Source organism: Salmo trutta, chromosome 14, assembly GCF_901001165.1.
Source record: "Salmo trutta chromosome 14, fSalTru1.1, whole genome shotgun sequence".
NCBI classification, from domain to species: Eukaryota; Metazoa; Chordata; class Actinopteri; order Salmoniformes; family Salmonidae; genus Salmo; species Salmo trutta.
The window spans coordinates 46385577-46399370 of NC_042970.1; positions in this window are offsets into that span (position 1 = coordinate 46385577).

Here is a 13794-nt window from a genome sequence, read left to right on the forward strand (position 1 = left end):
AAAAGCTGCCGATTTCAAAGAGCGGGACACTATTCCGGATGCTCATAAGAAATCCCGCTACGACCTCCGACGAGCCATCAAAGAGTCACAACGCCAATACAGGACTAACATTGAATACTACTACGCCGACTGGGGCGCTCGTCGGATGTGGCAGGGCTTGCAAATTATCACGGATTTCAAAGGGAAACCAAGCCGCAAGCTGCCCAGTTACGCAAGCCTACCAGACAACCTAAATTCCTTTTATGCTCGTTTCGAGGCAAGCAATACTAACCCATGAATGAGAGCACCAGCTGTTCCGGACAACTGTGATTTCGCTCTCCGTAGACGATGTGAGTAAGACCTTTAATCATGTTAACATTCACAAGGCCGCAGGGCCAGACGGATTACCAGGAAACATACTCAGAGCATGCACTGACCAGCTGGCAAGTTTCTTTACTGACATTTTCAACCTCTACCTGACGCAGTCTGTAATACCTACATGTTTCAAGCAGATCACCTTAGTCCCTGTGCCCAAGAACACCAAGGTAACCAGTCTAAATTACTTTGCCCATAGCACTTACATCTGTAGCCATGAAATGCTTTGAAAAGCTGGTCATGGCTCACATCAACACCATCATCCCCAGACACACTGGATCCACTCCAATTCGCGTACTGCCCCAACAGATCCACATATGAAGCAATCTCTATTGCACTCCACACTGCCCTCTCCCACCTGGAAAAGAGAAACACCTATGTGAGAATGCTGTTTATTGACTAATAGCTCAGCATTCAACACTATAGTGCCCTCCAAGCTCATCACTAAGCTCAGGACCCTGGTACTGAACATCTCCCTCTGCAACTGGATCCTGGATGGTCCGCCCCCAAGTGGTGAGGGTAGGCAACAACACATCCGCCATGCTGACCCTCAACACGGGGGCCCCTCCTGCGTAGCCACGCACGACTCAAACACCATCATTAAGTTTGCTGACGACACAACGGTGGTTGGCCTGAACACCGACAATGATGAGACAGCCTATAGGGAGGTCAGTGACCTTGCTGGACAACCTCTCCCTCAACGTCAGCAAGACAAAGGAGCTGATGGTGGACTACAGGAAAGGAAGGGATGAGCATGGCCCCCTCCACATCGACGGGGCTGTAGTGGAGTGGGGCGAGTGCTTCGGTGTCCACATCACTAAGGAATGATCATGGTCCACACACATCAGTAGTCCACACACATCAATACAGTTGTGAAGAAGGCACAACAACGCCTCTTCCTCCTCAGGAGGCTGAAAAGATTCGTCATGGGCCCTCAGATCCTCAAAGAATTATACAGCTGCACCCTTGAGAGCATCTCGACTGGCTGCATCACCGCTTGGTATGGCAACTGCTTGGCATCAGACTGCAAGGCGCTACAGAGGGAAGTGTGTACGGCCAAGTACAATGCCTTCGGAAAGTATTCAGATCCCTTCACTTTTTCCACATTTTGCTACGTTACAGCCTTATTCTAAAATGGATTACATTTTTTAAATCCTCAGCAGTTTACACACAATACCCCATAATGAAAAAGTGAAAACGGGTTTTCAATTTTTTCTGCCAATTTATAACAACACTTATTTACATAAGTATTCAGACCCTTTGCTATGAGACTTGAAATTGAGCTCAGGTGCATCCTGTTTCCATTGACCATACTTGAGATGTTTCTACAACTTGATTGGAGTCCACCTGTGGTAAATTCAATTGATTGGACATAATTTGGAAAGGCACACACCTATAAAGTCCCACAGTTGACAGTACACGTCAGAGCAAAAACCAAGCCATGTGGTCGAAGGAATTGTCTGTAGAGCTCCGAGACAGGATTGTGTCGAGGCTGAGATCTGAGGAAGGGTACCAAAACATTTATGCAGCATTGAAGGTCCCCAAGAACACAGTGGCCTCCATCATTCTTAAATGAAAGAAGTTTGGAATCACCAAGACTCTTCCTAGAGCTGGCTGCCCGGCCAAACTGAGCAATCGGGGGAGAAGGGCTTTGGTCAGGGAGGTGACCAACAACACGATGGTCACTCTGACAGATCTCCAGGGTTCCTCTGTGGAGATGGGAGAAACTTCCAGAAGGACAACCATCTCTGCAGCATTCCACCAATCAGGCCTTTATGATAGACTGGCCAGACGGAAGCCACTCCTCAGTAAATGGCACATGACAGCCCGCTTGGAGTTTGCCAAAAGGCACCTAAAGGCTTTCAGACCTAATGAAACCAAGATTCAACTCGAGGGAAAGATGAACGGAGCAAAGTACAGAGAGATACTTGATGAAAACCTGCTCCAGAGCACTCAGGATCTCAGACTCAGGCAAAGGTTCACCTTCCAACAGGACAACGACCCTAAGCACACAGCCAAGACAACGCAGGAGTGGCTTCGGGACAAGTCTCTGAATGTCGTTGAGTGGCCCAGCCAGAGCCTAGACTTGACCTTGATCGAACATCTCTGGAGAGATCTGAAAATAGCTGTGCAGTAACGCTCTGCATCCAACCTGACAGAGCTTGAGAGAATCTGCAGTGAAAAATGGGAGAAACTTCCCAAATACAGATGTGCCAGCTTGTAGTGTCATACCCAAAAAGACTTGACACTGTAATTGCTGTCAAAGGTGCTTCAACAAAGTACTGAGTAAAGAGTCTGAATACTTATGTAAATGTGATATTTCAGTTTTTTTTATTTATATACATTTACAAACATTTCGAAAAACCTGTTTTTTACTTTGTCATTATGGGGTATTATGTCTAGATTGATGAGGAAAAAAACTATAATTTAATACATTTTAGAATAAGGATGGAACCTAACAAAATGTGGAAGAAGTCAAGGGGTCTGAATTCTTTCAGAAGGCACTGTATATCACTGGGTGCCGAGCTCCCTGCCATTCCAGGACATCTATATTAGGCTGTGTCAGAGGAAGGCCATAAAAATGGTCAAAGACTCCAGCCTCCCAAGTCATAGACTATTTTCTCTGCTACCCCATGGCAAGTGGTACCAATGCACCAAATCTGGAACCAACAGGACCCTGAACAGCTTTTACCCCCAAGCCCTATGACTGCTAAATAGTTAGTCCGGGTAAACTATTGGTTAACTATTTAACTATCTGCATCTCAACTTTTTTGCACTAACTCTTTTGACTCATCCCATACGCTACTGTTTATTATCTATCCTCTTGCCTAGTCACTTTACATGTCTATATAGTGCCTTCAGAAAGTATACCCCTTGACTTATTCCACATTTTGTTGTGTTAGAGCCTGAATTCAAAATGTACTAAATAGATTTTTTTCTGACTCATCTCACACAATATTCCATCATAGCAAAGTGAAAACATGTTTTTCGAAATTTTAGCAAATGTATTGAAAATCTAATTTACATAAGTATTCACACCCCTGAGTTAACACATGATAGAATCACCTTTGGCAGTGATTACAGCTGCGAGTCTTCCTGGATAAGTCTCTAAGAGCTATCCATACCTGGATTGTTCAATATTTGCACATTATTCTTTATAAAATTATTCAAACTCTGGCAAGTTGGTTGTTGATCATTGCTAGACAGCCATTTTCAAGTTTTGCCATAGATTTTCAAGACAAAATTGTAATTCAATGTCATCTTGGTTAGCAACTCCAGTGTATATTTTGCCTGGTGTTTTAGGTTATTGTCCTGCTGAAAGGTGAATTTGTCTCCCATTGTCTGTTGGAAAGCAGACTGAACCAGGTTTTCCTCATGGATTTTGCCTGTGCTTAGTTCTCTTCCATTTATTTATTTTTTTTATTAAAAAAAATCTAGTCCTTGCCGATAAACATACCCATAACATGACACAGTCACCACCATGATTGAAAACAGGAAGAGTGGTACTCAGTGACGTGTTGTGTTAGATATGTATTCAGAACGTAGTTTGCAGTTTTACTTTAGTGCCTTATTGCAAACAGGAATATATTTATTCTGTACATGCTTCCTTATTTTCACAATCAATTAGGTTAGTATTGTGGAGTAACTAGAATGTTGTTGATCCATCCTCAGTTTTCTCCTATCACAGCCATTAAACTCTAACTGTTTTAAAGTCACCATTGGCCTCATGGTGAAATCCCTGAGTGGCTACCTTCCTCTCCGGCAACTGAGTAAGGAAGGGGGCCTGTATCTTTCAGCCTCATATTGATACACCATCCAAAGTGTAATTTTAAACTTCACCGTGCTCAAAGGGATATTCAAGGTCTGCTTTTTTTACCCATCTAACTATAGGTGCCCTTCTTTACGAGGCATTTGAAATCCTCCCTGGTCTTTGTGGTTGAATCTGTGTTTGAAATTCACTGCTTGACCAAGAGGCCTTACAGATAATAACCATTTCGCTACACTCGCAATAACATCTGCTAACCATCTGTACGTGACCAATAAAATTTGATTTGGGTGTAGGGTACAGAGATGAGGTAGTCAATCAAAAATCATGTTAAACACAGTCCATGCAACTTATTGTGACTTAAGCAAATGTTTTATTCCTGAACTTACTTAGGCTTGCCATAACAAATGGATTGAATACCTATTGACTGAAGACATTTCAGCTTTTCATTTTAAATTAATAAAATGAAAACATCTGTGACACAAAATCGCAATGTAATCAATTTTCAATTCAGGCTATAACACAACAAAATGTGGAAAATGTAAAGAGGTGTGAATACTTTCTGAAGGCATTGTATCTACACTGAACAAAAACATAAATACAACATGTTTCATGACCTGAAATAAAAAATCCCAGAAATGTTTCATAAGACACAAAAAGCTTATTCCTCTCACATTTTGTGCACAAATTTGTTTACATCCCGGTTAGTGAACATTTCACCTTTACCAAGATAATCCATCCACCTGACAGGTGTGGCATATAAAGACGACGATTAAACAGCATGATCATTACACAGGTGCACCTTGTGCTGGGAACAATAAAAGGCCACTCCAAAGATGTCTCAAGTTTTGAGGGAGCGTGGAATTGGCATTCTGACTGCAGGAATGTCCACAAGGGCTTTGAACTGAATGTTAATTTCTCTACCATATGCTGCCTCAAATGCCGTTTTAGAGAATTTGGCAGTACATCCAACCAGCCTCACAACCACAGACCAGGTGTAACCACGCCAGCCTAGGATCTCCACATCCAGCTTCTTCACCTGCGGGATCGTCTGAGGTGGGAGGGGGGGAATTCATTCTGATTGGCTAGGCCTGGCTCACAAGTGGGTGGGATATGCCCTCCAGGGTCCACTCGTGGCTGCACCCCTGCCCAGTCATGTGAAATCGATAGATTAGGGCCTAATGAATATATTTCAATTAATTGATTTCCTTATATGAACTGTAACTCAGTAAAACTTTGCAATTGTTGCATGTTGCGTTTATATTTTTGTTCAGTAAATACTGGAGATATAGTACCAGTCAAAAGTTTGGAGACACCGACTCATTCAAGGGTTTTTTCTTTATTTTTACTATTTTCTACATTGTAGAATAATAGTGAAGACATCAAAACTATGAAATAACACATATGGAATCATGTAGTGACCAAACAAGTGTTAAACAAATATATTTCAGATTCTTCAAAGTAGCCACCCTTTGCCTTGATGAAAGCTTTGCACACTCTTGGCATTCTCTCAACCAGCTTCACCTTCCAACAGTCTTGAAGGAGTTCCCACATATGCTGTTCACTTGTTGGCTGCTTTTTTCTTCACTCTGCGGTCCAACTCATCCCAAACCATCTCAATTGGGTTGAAGCCAGGTCATCTGATGCAGCACTCCATCACTCTCCTTCTTGGTCAAATAGGCCTTAGACAGCCTGGAGGTGTGTTGGATCATTGTCCTGTTGAAAAACAAATGATAGTCCCACTAAGCGCAAACCAGATGGGATAGTGTATCGCTGCAAAATGCTGTGATAGCTATGCTGGTAAATTGTGCCTTGAATTCTAAATAAATCACTGACAGTGTCACCAGTAAAGCACCCCCACACCTTGTCCTACATGCTTCACGGTGGGAACCACACATGCGGAGATAATACATTCACCTACTCAGCATCACACAAAGACACAGCGGTTGGAATCAGAAATCTCAAATTTGGACTCATCAGACCAAAGGACAAATTTCCACCAGTCTAATGTCCATTGCTCATGTATCTTGGCCCAAGCAAGTCTCTTTTTATTGGTGTCCTTTAGTAGTGGTTTCTTTGCAGCAATTTGACCATGAAGGCATGCTTCCCGCAGTCTCCTCTGAACAGTTGATGTTGAGATGTGTCTGTTACTTGAACTCTATGAAGCATTTATTTGGGCTCCAATCTGAGCTGCAGTTAACTCTAATGAACTCTGGGTCTTCCTTTCCTGTGACGATCCTCATGAGAGCCAATTTCATCATAGCGCTTGATGGTTTTGGCGACTGGACTTGAAGAAACTTTAAAAGTTCTTGAAATTTTCTGCATTGACTGACCTTCGTGTCTTAAAGTAATGATGGACTGTCATTTCTCGATGCTTATTTGAGCTGTTCTTGGCATAACGTGGACTTGGTCTTTTACCAAATAGGGCTATCTTCTGTATACCCTACCCTACCTTGTCACAACACATCTGATTGGCTCAACTGGATTAAGAAGGAAAGAAATATCACAAACTAACTTTTAACAAAGTACACCTGTTAATCGAAATGCATTCCAGGTTAATACCTCATGAAGCTGGTTGAGAGAATGCCAAGAGTGTGCAAAGCTGTTGTTTCATAGTTTTGATGTCTTCGCTATTATTCTACAATGTAGAAAATAGTAAAAATAAAGAAAAACCCTGCAATGAGTAAGTGTGTCCAAACGTTTTACTGGTACTGTATATCAAGATACCTTTGAGCCTCTATCGCTGACTCTGCTGGTGGAAAACAGTAAATGCACTGAAGCGTACAGATTCCTCTCCTTTCCTGCCTAAGCAAGTTCTGTCTGACTCTGGCATCATAACTGGGAAGAATGGGATAAGTTATGCTTTTAATCATCATTTTATCTTGGCAGGTTTTTTATTTGAGAGAAACAGTGTCAATTGACTACTCTTCCCTCTGCCAGCCTCAAGCGGACTCGACAGTTAACCCGTCAACTTCTAGTCAATCTTTGTTTTCATTTGAACAATTTACTATCTGTGATGTGCTAGATGCCTTGCTTAAGATTGATGTAAAAAAAAAATCCACTGTAGCTGATATGCTTGATCCAATTTGCTGCAGCTCTCTGCCCCCCTGATTGCTGAATCTTACAAATTGTATTTTTAACCTGGCAATTACAGTATATCTGGTACTATCCCCAAGGTTTGTAAGGCGTCCAATACACTCCCCCTTCACAAAGGTGGTGACCCTTGTTAACTAAACAATTATCGTCCTATTTCTAAACTTTCTTGCCTAGCTAAAATATTATAATCTTTGATTAATTCTCAGCTAAGAACTTTCTTATCATTGAAATGTATTCTTAATGTACATCAATCGGGTTTTAGACCAGGTCATAGCACTATCTCTGCTGCATCCCTAGTTATAAATTATGTGGATAAAAGGCAACATTGTGCTGCCCTCTTCATTGACCTGTCAAAGGCTTTCAATACTGTTGATCACTCACTGATAATTCAGAGGCTGGTTTAAAAATGACTTGACATATGGAACTCAATGTATATCTATTGATGGTGTTAAATCAGGTTTCCTGGATATTACAAAAGGTGTTCCACAGGAGTCAATTCTGGGTCCTGTACTTTTTACATGAACATCGACTAACCTGTAAAAAATTGTAACCTGAACTTGTATGGCGATGATACTGTTGTGTATGCTATTTCCCCCACGGTTGACCAGGCTCTAACTGATCTAGAGTCTGCATTCATTATATTACAGAAAAACTTTATTGACCTGAAATTAGTACTGAATACAGGTAAAACCAAATACAGTATATGCTGTTCTCTAGAGCGCATAAAAATAAGTCTGATGATTTAAGCATACAGTTGAAGTCGGAAGTTTACATACACTTAGGGTGGAGTCATTAAAACTTTTTTAACCACCCCACAAATTTCTTGTTAACAAACTATAGTTTTGGCAAGTCGGTTAGGACATCTACTTTGTGCATGACACAAGTCATTTTTCCATCAATTGTTTACAGACATTATTTCACTGTATCACAATTCCAGTGGGTCAGAGGTTTACATACACTAAGTTGACTGTGCCTTTAAACAGCTTGGAAAATTCCAGAAAATTATGTCATGGCTTTAGAAGCTTCTGATAGGCTAATTGACATAATTTGAGTCAATTGGAGGTGTACCTGTGGAAGTATTTCAAGGCCGACCTTCAAACTCAGTGCCTCATTACTTGACATCATGGGAAAATCTCAAGAAATCTGCCAAGAAAAAAATTGCTACAAAAAAATTGTAGACCTCCACAAGTCTGGTTCATCCTTGGGAGCAATTTCCAAAACTCCTGAAGGTACCACGTTCATCTGTACAAACAATAGTACGCAAGTATAAACACCATGCGACCATGCAACCGTCATACTGCTCAGGAAGGAGACGCGTTCTGTCTCTTGGAGATTAACGTACTTTGGTGCGAAAAGTGTAAATCAATCCCAGAACAACAGCTTGTGAAGATGCTGGAGGAAACAGGTACAAAAGTATCTATATCGACATAACCTGAAAGGCCGCTCAGCAAGGAAGAAGCCACTGCTCCAAAACCGCCAGACTACAGTTTGCAACTGCACATGGGGACAAAGATCGTACTTTGTGGAGAAATGTCCTCTGGTCTGATGAAACAAAAATAGAACTGTTTGGCCATAATGACCATCGTTATGTTTGGCGGAAAAAGGGGGAGGATTGCAAGCTGAAGAACACCATCCCAACCGTGAAGCACGGGGGTGGCAGAATCATGTTGTGGGGGTGCTTTGCTGCAGGAGGGACTGATGCACTTCACAAAATAGATGGCTTCATGAGGAAGGAAAATTATGTGGATATATTGAAGCAACATCTCAAGGCATCAGTCAGAAAGTTAAAGTTTGGTCGCAAATGGGTCTTCCAAATGGACAATGACCCCAAGCATACTTCCAAAGTTGTGGCAAAATGGCTTAAGGACAACAAAGTCAAGGTATTGGAGTGGCCATCACAAAGCCCTGACCTCAATCATATAGAACATTTGTGGGCAGAACTGAAAGTGTGTGCGAGCAAGGAGGCCTACAAAACCTGACTCAGTTACACCAGCTCTGTCAGGAGGAATGGGCCAAAATTCACCCAACTTATTGTGGGAAGCTTGTGGAAGGCCACCCAGAACGTTTGACCCAAGTTAAACAATTTAAAGGCAATGCTATCAAATACTAATTGAGTGTATGTAAACTTCTGACCCACTGGGAATGTGATGAAATAAATAAAAGCTGAAATAAATCCCTCTCTACTCCTATTCTGACATTTCACATTCTTAAAATAGTGGTGATCCTAACTGACCTAAGACATTGAATTTTTACTAGGATTAAATGTCGGGAATTGTGAAAAACTGAGTTTAAATGTATTTGGGTAAGGTGTATGTAAACTTCAGACTTCAACTGTATAAAAGCAATAGATACCATTAATAAGAAGGGCTAGAAGCGTCTTATTTGGTGAGCTACCGAGTCGCTAGGACAGGCAAACCCCATACTATTGTGGAGGACTTAATTCTTCCTGCTCCGGCGGATATGGCTTGGACAACGCTGGGGGAAAAGTCCCCAAAAAACTATACAGACAATGTCTTAATCAAAGAACACTGTTTCACGATGCATCAGTGACATGGCAGGAGATGTTTTGAAACAATTACTGCTTCGCATACATGCCAGTGAATTATATGCGTTACAGCTGGATGAGTCAACAGACGTGGCGGGCATGGCACAGCTCCTGGTATATGTCCGTTACGTTTATGGGAGGTCAATTAAGGTAGACATCCTCTTCTGCAAACCACAGGACAACATGAGAGGATATTTTTTTAAGTACTGGACAGCTTTGTGACATCAAATGGACTTTGGTGGTCACGATGTGTTGGTATGTGTACTGATGGCGCAACAGCCATGACAGGGAGACATAGTGGAGTGGTAACGCACGTGCAAGCAGTTGCTCCCGACGCCACTTAGGTACACTACAGCATCCACCGAGAGGCTCTTGCTGCCAAGGGAATGCCTGACAGCTTGAAAGACATTTTGGATACTAAAGCAAGGCCCCTGAACTCTTGTGTATTTTCTGCATTATGCAATGACATCGGCAGCGACCATGTAATGCTTTTACAAGTGCTCTGGTTATCAAGGGGCAAAGTATTGACACGTTTTTTAAAATTGAGAGACAAGCTTAAAGTTTTCTTTACTGACCATAATTTTCACTTGTCTGACCGCTTGCATGATGAGTTTCTCACACAACTGGCCTATATGGGTAATGTTTTTTCTCGCCTGAATGATCTGAGTCTAGGATTACAGGGACTCTCCACAACTATATTCAATGTGCGGGACAAAACTGAGGCTATGATTAAGAAGTTGGAGCTCTTTCCTGTCTGCATTAACAAGGACAACACACAGGTCTTTCCATCATTGTATTTTTTTTTGTGTGCAAATGAACTCAAGCTTACCGACAATGTCAAATGTGATATAGCAAAGTACCTGAGTGAGCTGGGTGCGCAATTACTCAGCTACTTACCCGAAACGGACGACACAAACTGGATTCGTTATGCCTTTCATGCCCTGCCTCCAGTCCACTTACAATATCTGAACAAGAGAGCCTCATCGAAATTGCAACAAGCAGTTCTGTGAAAATTGAATTTAAAATCAGAAGCCACTGCCAGATTTCTGGATTGGGATGTGCTCAGAGTTTCTTGCCTTGGCAAATTGCGCTGTTAAGACACCGATGCCCTTGGCAACCACGTACCTATGTGAGAGTGATTCTCAGCCCTCACTAGCATGAAAACTAAATACAGGCACAGACTGTGTGGAAAATAATTTAAGACTTAAGACTCCCTCCAATACAACATTGCAGAGTTATGTGCATACTTTCAAGCATACCCTTCTCATTAACCTGTGGTGAATTATTCACAATTTTTTATTAACAAATAAGGTTTTGTATGTAAGATGGCTAAATAAAGAGCAAAATTATTTATTATATTATTATTTGTGCCCTGGTCCTATAAGAGCTCTTTGTCACTTCCCACGAGCCGGGTTGTGACAAAAACTCACACTCATTATGTTTAATAAATGTATCGTATAGTGTGTGTGTGGCACTTACAATGATGGCAAAAAACAACATTTGAGAGTGCGCTGACCCTGGTGCTAGAGGGGGTGCGTAGCTGGAGGCTAAATGTGTGAAGGGGTACAGGACTATAAAAAGTTTGGGAACCACTGCAAGTCTGGGGCAATTCACAAAGCTGATTTGAGGACCTTTACTGATGAATGTTTTTTTTTTTTTTATGACCGGGTTTTTCTTTCTGCTTGCATTTTGTATTTAACGTGTGTACTTTCTGTAATTTAGGGCTCATCTGTAAATAAGACCTTGGTCTCAGTACGACTCCCTGATAAAATACATGTAAAATAAAAAAAATGTTCAGTGTAACTCAATTACTTCGCACACCTGCACATAAACTCGGTACCCCGTGTATATAGCCAAGTTATTGTTACTCATGCATTTATTCCTTGTGTTATTATTTCACTCTTCATTGTTGGGAAGGGCCTGTAATTGAACATTTCACTGTTAGTCCACACCTATTGCTTATGAAGCAATGACAAATGCATTTATATTTGCTCTTCTGGCAACTGTAGGCCTACTGCATGCATCGCTCAATGACCAGCAATTTGAGTGATGAAAGAATTGCAGTGCTGCACACATGGCACAAATACAATTAAATAAAACTACAAACAGCAATATGAAATAAGATAAATATTACATCAATATACTTTATTTGTATCATTATTTTCTTAAGATTTAATAGGGTGTTCTAGCTGTTGTTGATATCATACAATATCCTCAGGTTTAGTCATTTGTAAAATTAAAATAAAAAACATTCATGAGGTGTGTATAAAATAGGTCACCACCAAAGTAAAGGCAAGGGTCAGTCCACACGCCTCAAACATATACATAAAAATGTATGCATTTGACCCTATGCATTTCACACATACACACACATTTATATATCAAACACTCTTTAAAAGTGATGGTTACTTATTTGTTCAACTTATGGTCGTAATGGGGATCTCGTTTTTGTTCTCGCATGATCATGAACACTCTTAAGAAAAGTTCCATGTAAAAAAGCTAAATAAATGTCAGCGTGCAACAGTCTTTCACAGAAAGACTAGAGAAAGGCAAATTAACTCAAATCTACCCTGCCCTTCACACATAAAAGATCAGCTACACTCATCCCTTGATACATACAAAAAAAAGTTATAGAAACAACTGACAAAAACAATGGTGCCTCTAATCAACTCCAACCCCTAATCCCTACACACTTGTCCAGGGCCAGGTTTCCCCAATAGCAATGGAACTTAGTGTTTTAACGATGCAGCTTTCCTACAAAACGGCCAAAGATGTAACGAGTTTCCCAAAACACCAAGCAGCGAGAACGTTCACTAAGTGCGTCGTTGAGGCATGTGTTGATACGGATAGGATCTAAATAAAGACGGCGCTGTTCTCGGATCAGCGTTCTCCCTTTCAAATCATACCATTCAAATTATTCCACAATACTGACAATGGATGAGCTCCTATTAGAGATCACCTATGGCTACAAACATTGAGGCGGCTTATTCTAATGCTTACCCTATAACGCACTAAATCAAGATTTGAAATCATGGGCCTACTCATTGCAGTGCTTGAGGCAACACTACAGACCCGGGTTCGATCCCAGGCTGTGTCACAGCCGGCCGTGACCGGGAGACCCATGAGGTGGCGCACAATTGGCCCAGCGTCGTCCGGGTTAGGGGAGGGTTTGGCCGGACGGAATTTCCTTGTCCCATTGCGCTCTATCGACTCCTTGTGGTGGGCTGGGCGTCTGCATGCTGACTTCGGCCGTCAGCTGGACGGTGTTTCCTCCGACATATTGGTGCGGTTGGCTTCTGGGTTAAGCGAGCAGTGTGTCAAGAAGCAGTGCGGTTGGCAGGGTCGTGTTTCTCGACCTTCGCATGGCTCTTGACATTCGTCTCTCACGAGTCCGTAGGGGAGTTGCAGCGATGGGACAAGACTAACTACCAATTGGATATCATGAAATTGGGGGAGAAAAGGGGGTAAAAGTACCAAAAATAAAATACTTATTGAAATCATTACGCTAATGTAGACTACACATTAAATCTATTGAGGCAAAAAATGTGGAGTATAAATAGCTAAACTCAATTGATAAGAAATGTATTTCAATATATAGGTCTATATGTAGCCTAGTGTATTTATCATTTAATTCAGACATCTCGGTTTTCGTTTGAAGAATCTTATATCCTTCGCTTGTTGGTAACAATTGCAAAGACATTGGCAACTTTGTATTTGTAGTCACATTCGTTCTGAAGTTATCAGTGGTAACAGAAAGACAGATAAACATCTTGATTTTGTGTTGAGCGGAGATCTGTGTATAAAAGAAGTGATGTGGAAGGGCAAAAAACTACCCTTTTAACTACCCTTTTCTTCTGCAACTTTAGTAATGATGGTTTTGGAAACAGGTCGGACATTTAACGATGCTCCTACGTAGGTTCTAACAACGAACCAAGCCTTAAGATGCATTGGGGAAACCGGGCCCAGACCCGTTACTATCGGGAATGTCTCAGCAAAAGGCCAACAACTCCACGTGGCCTAACAAAAGTCAAAG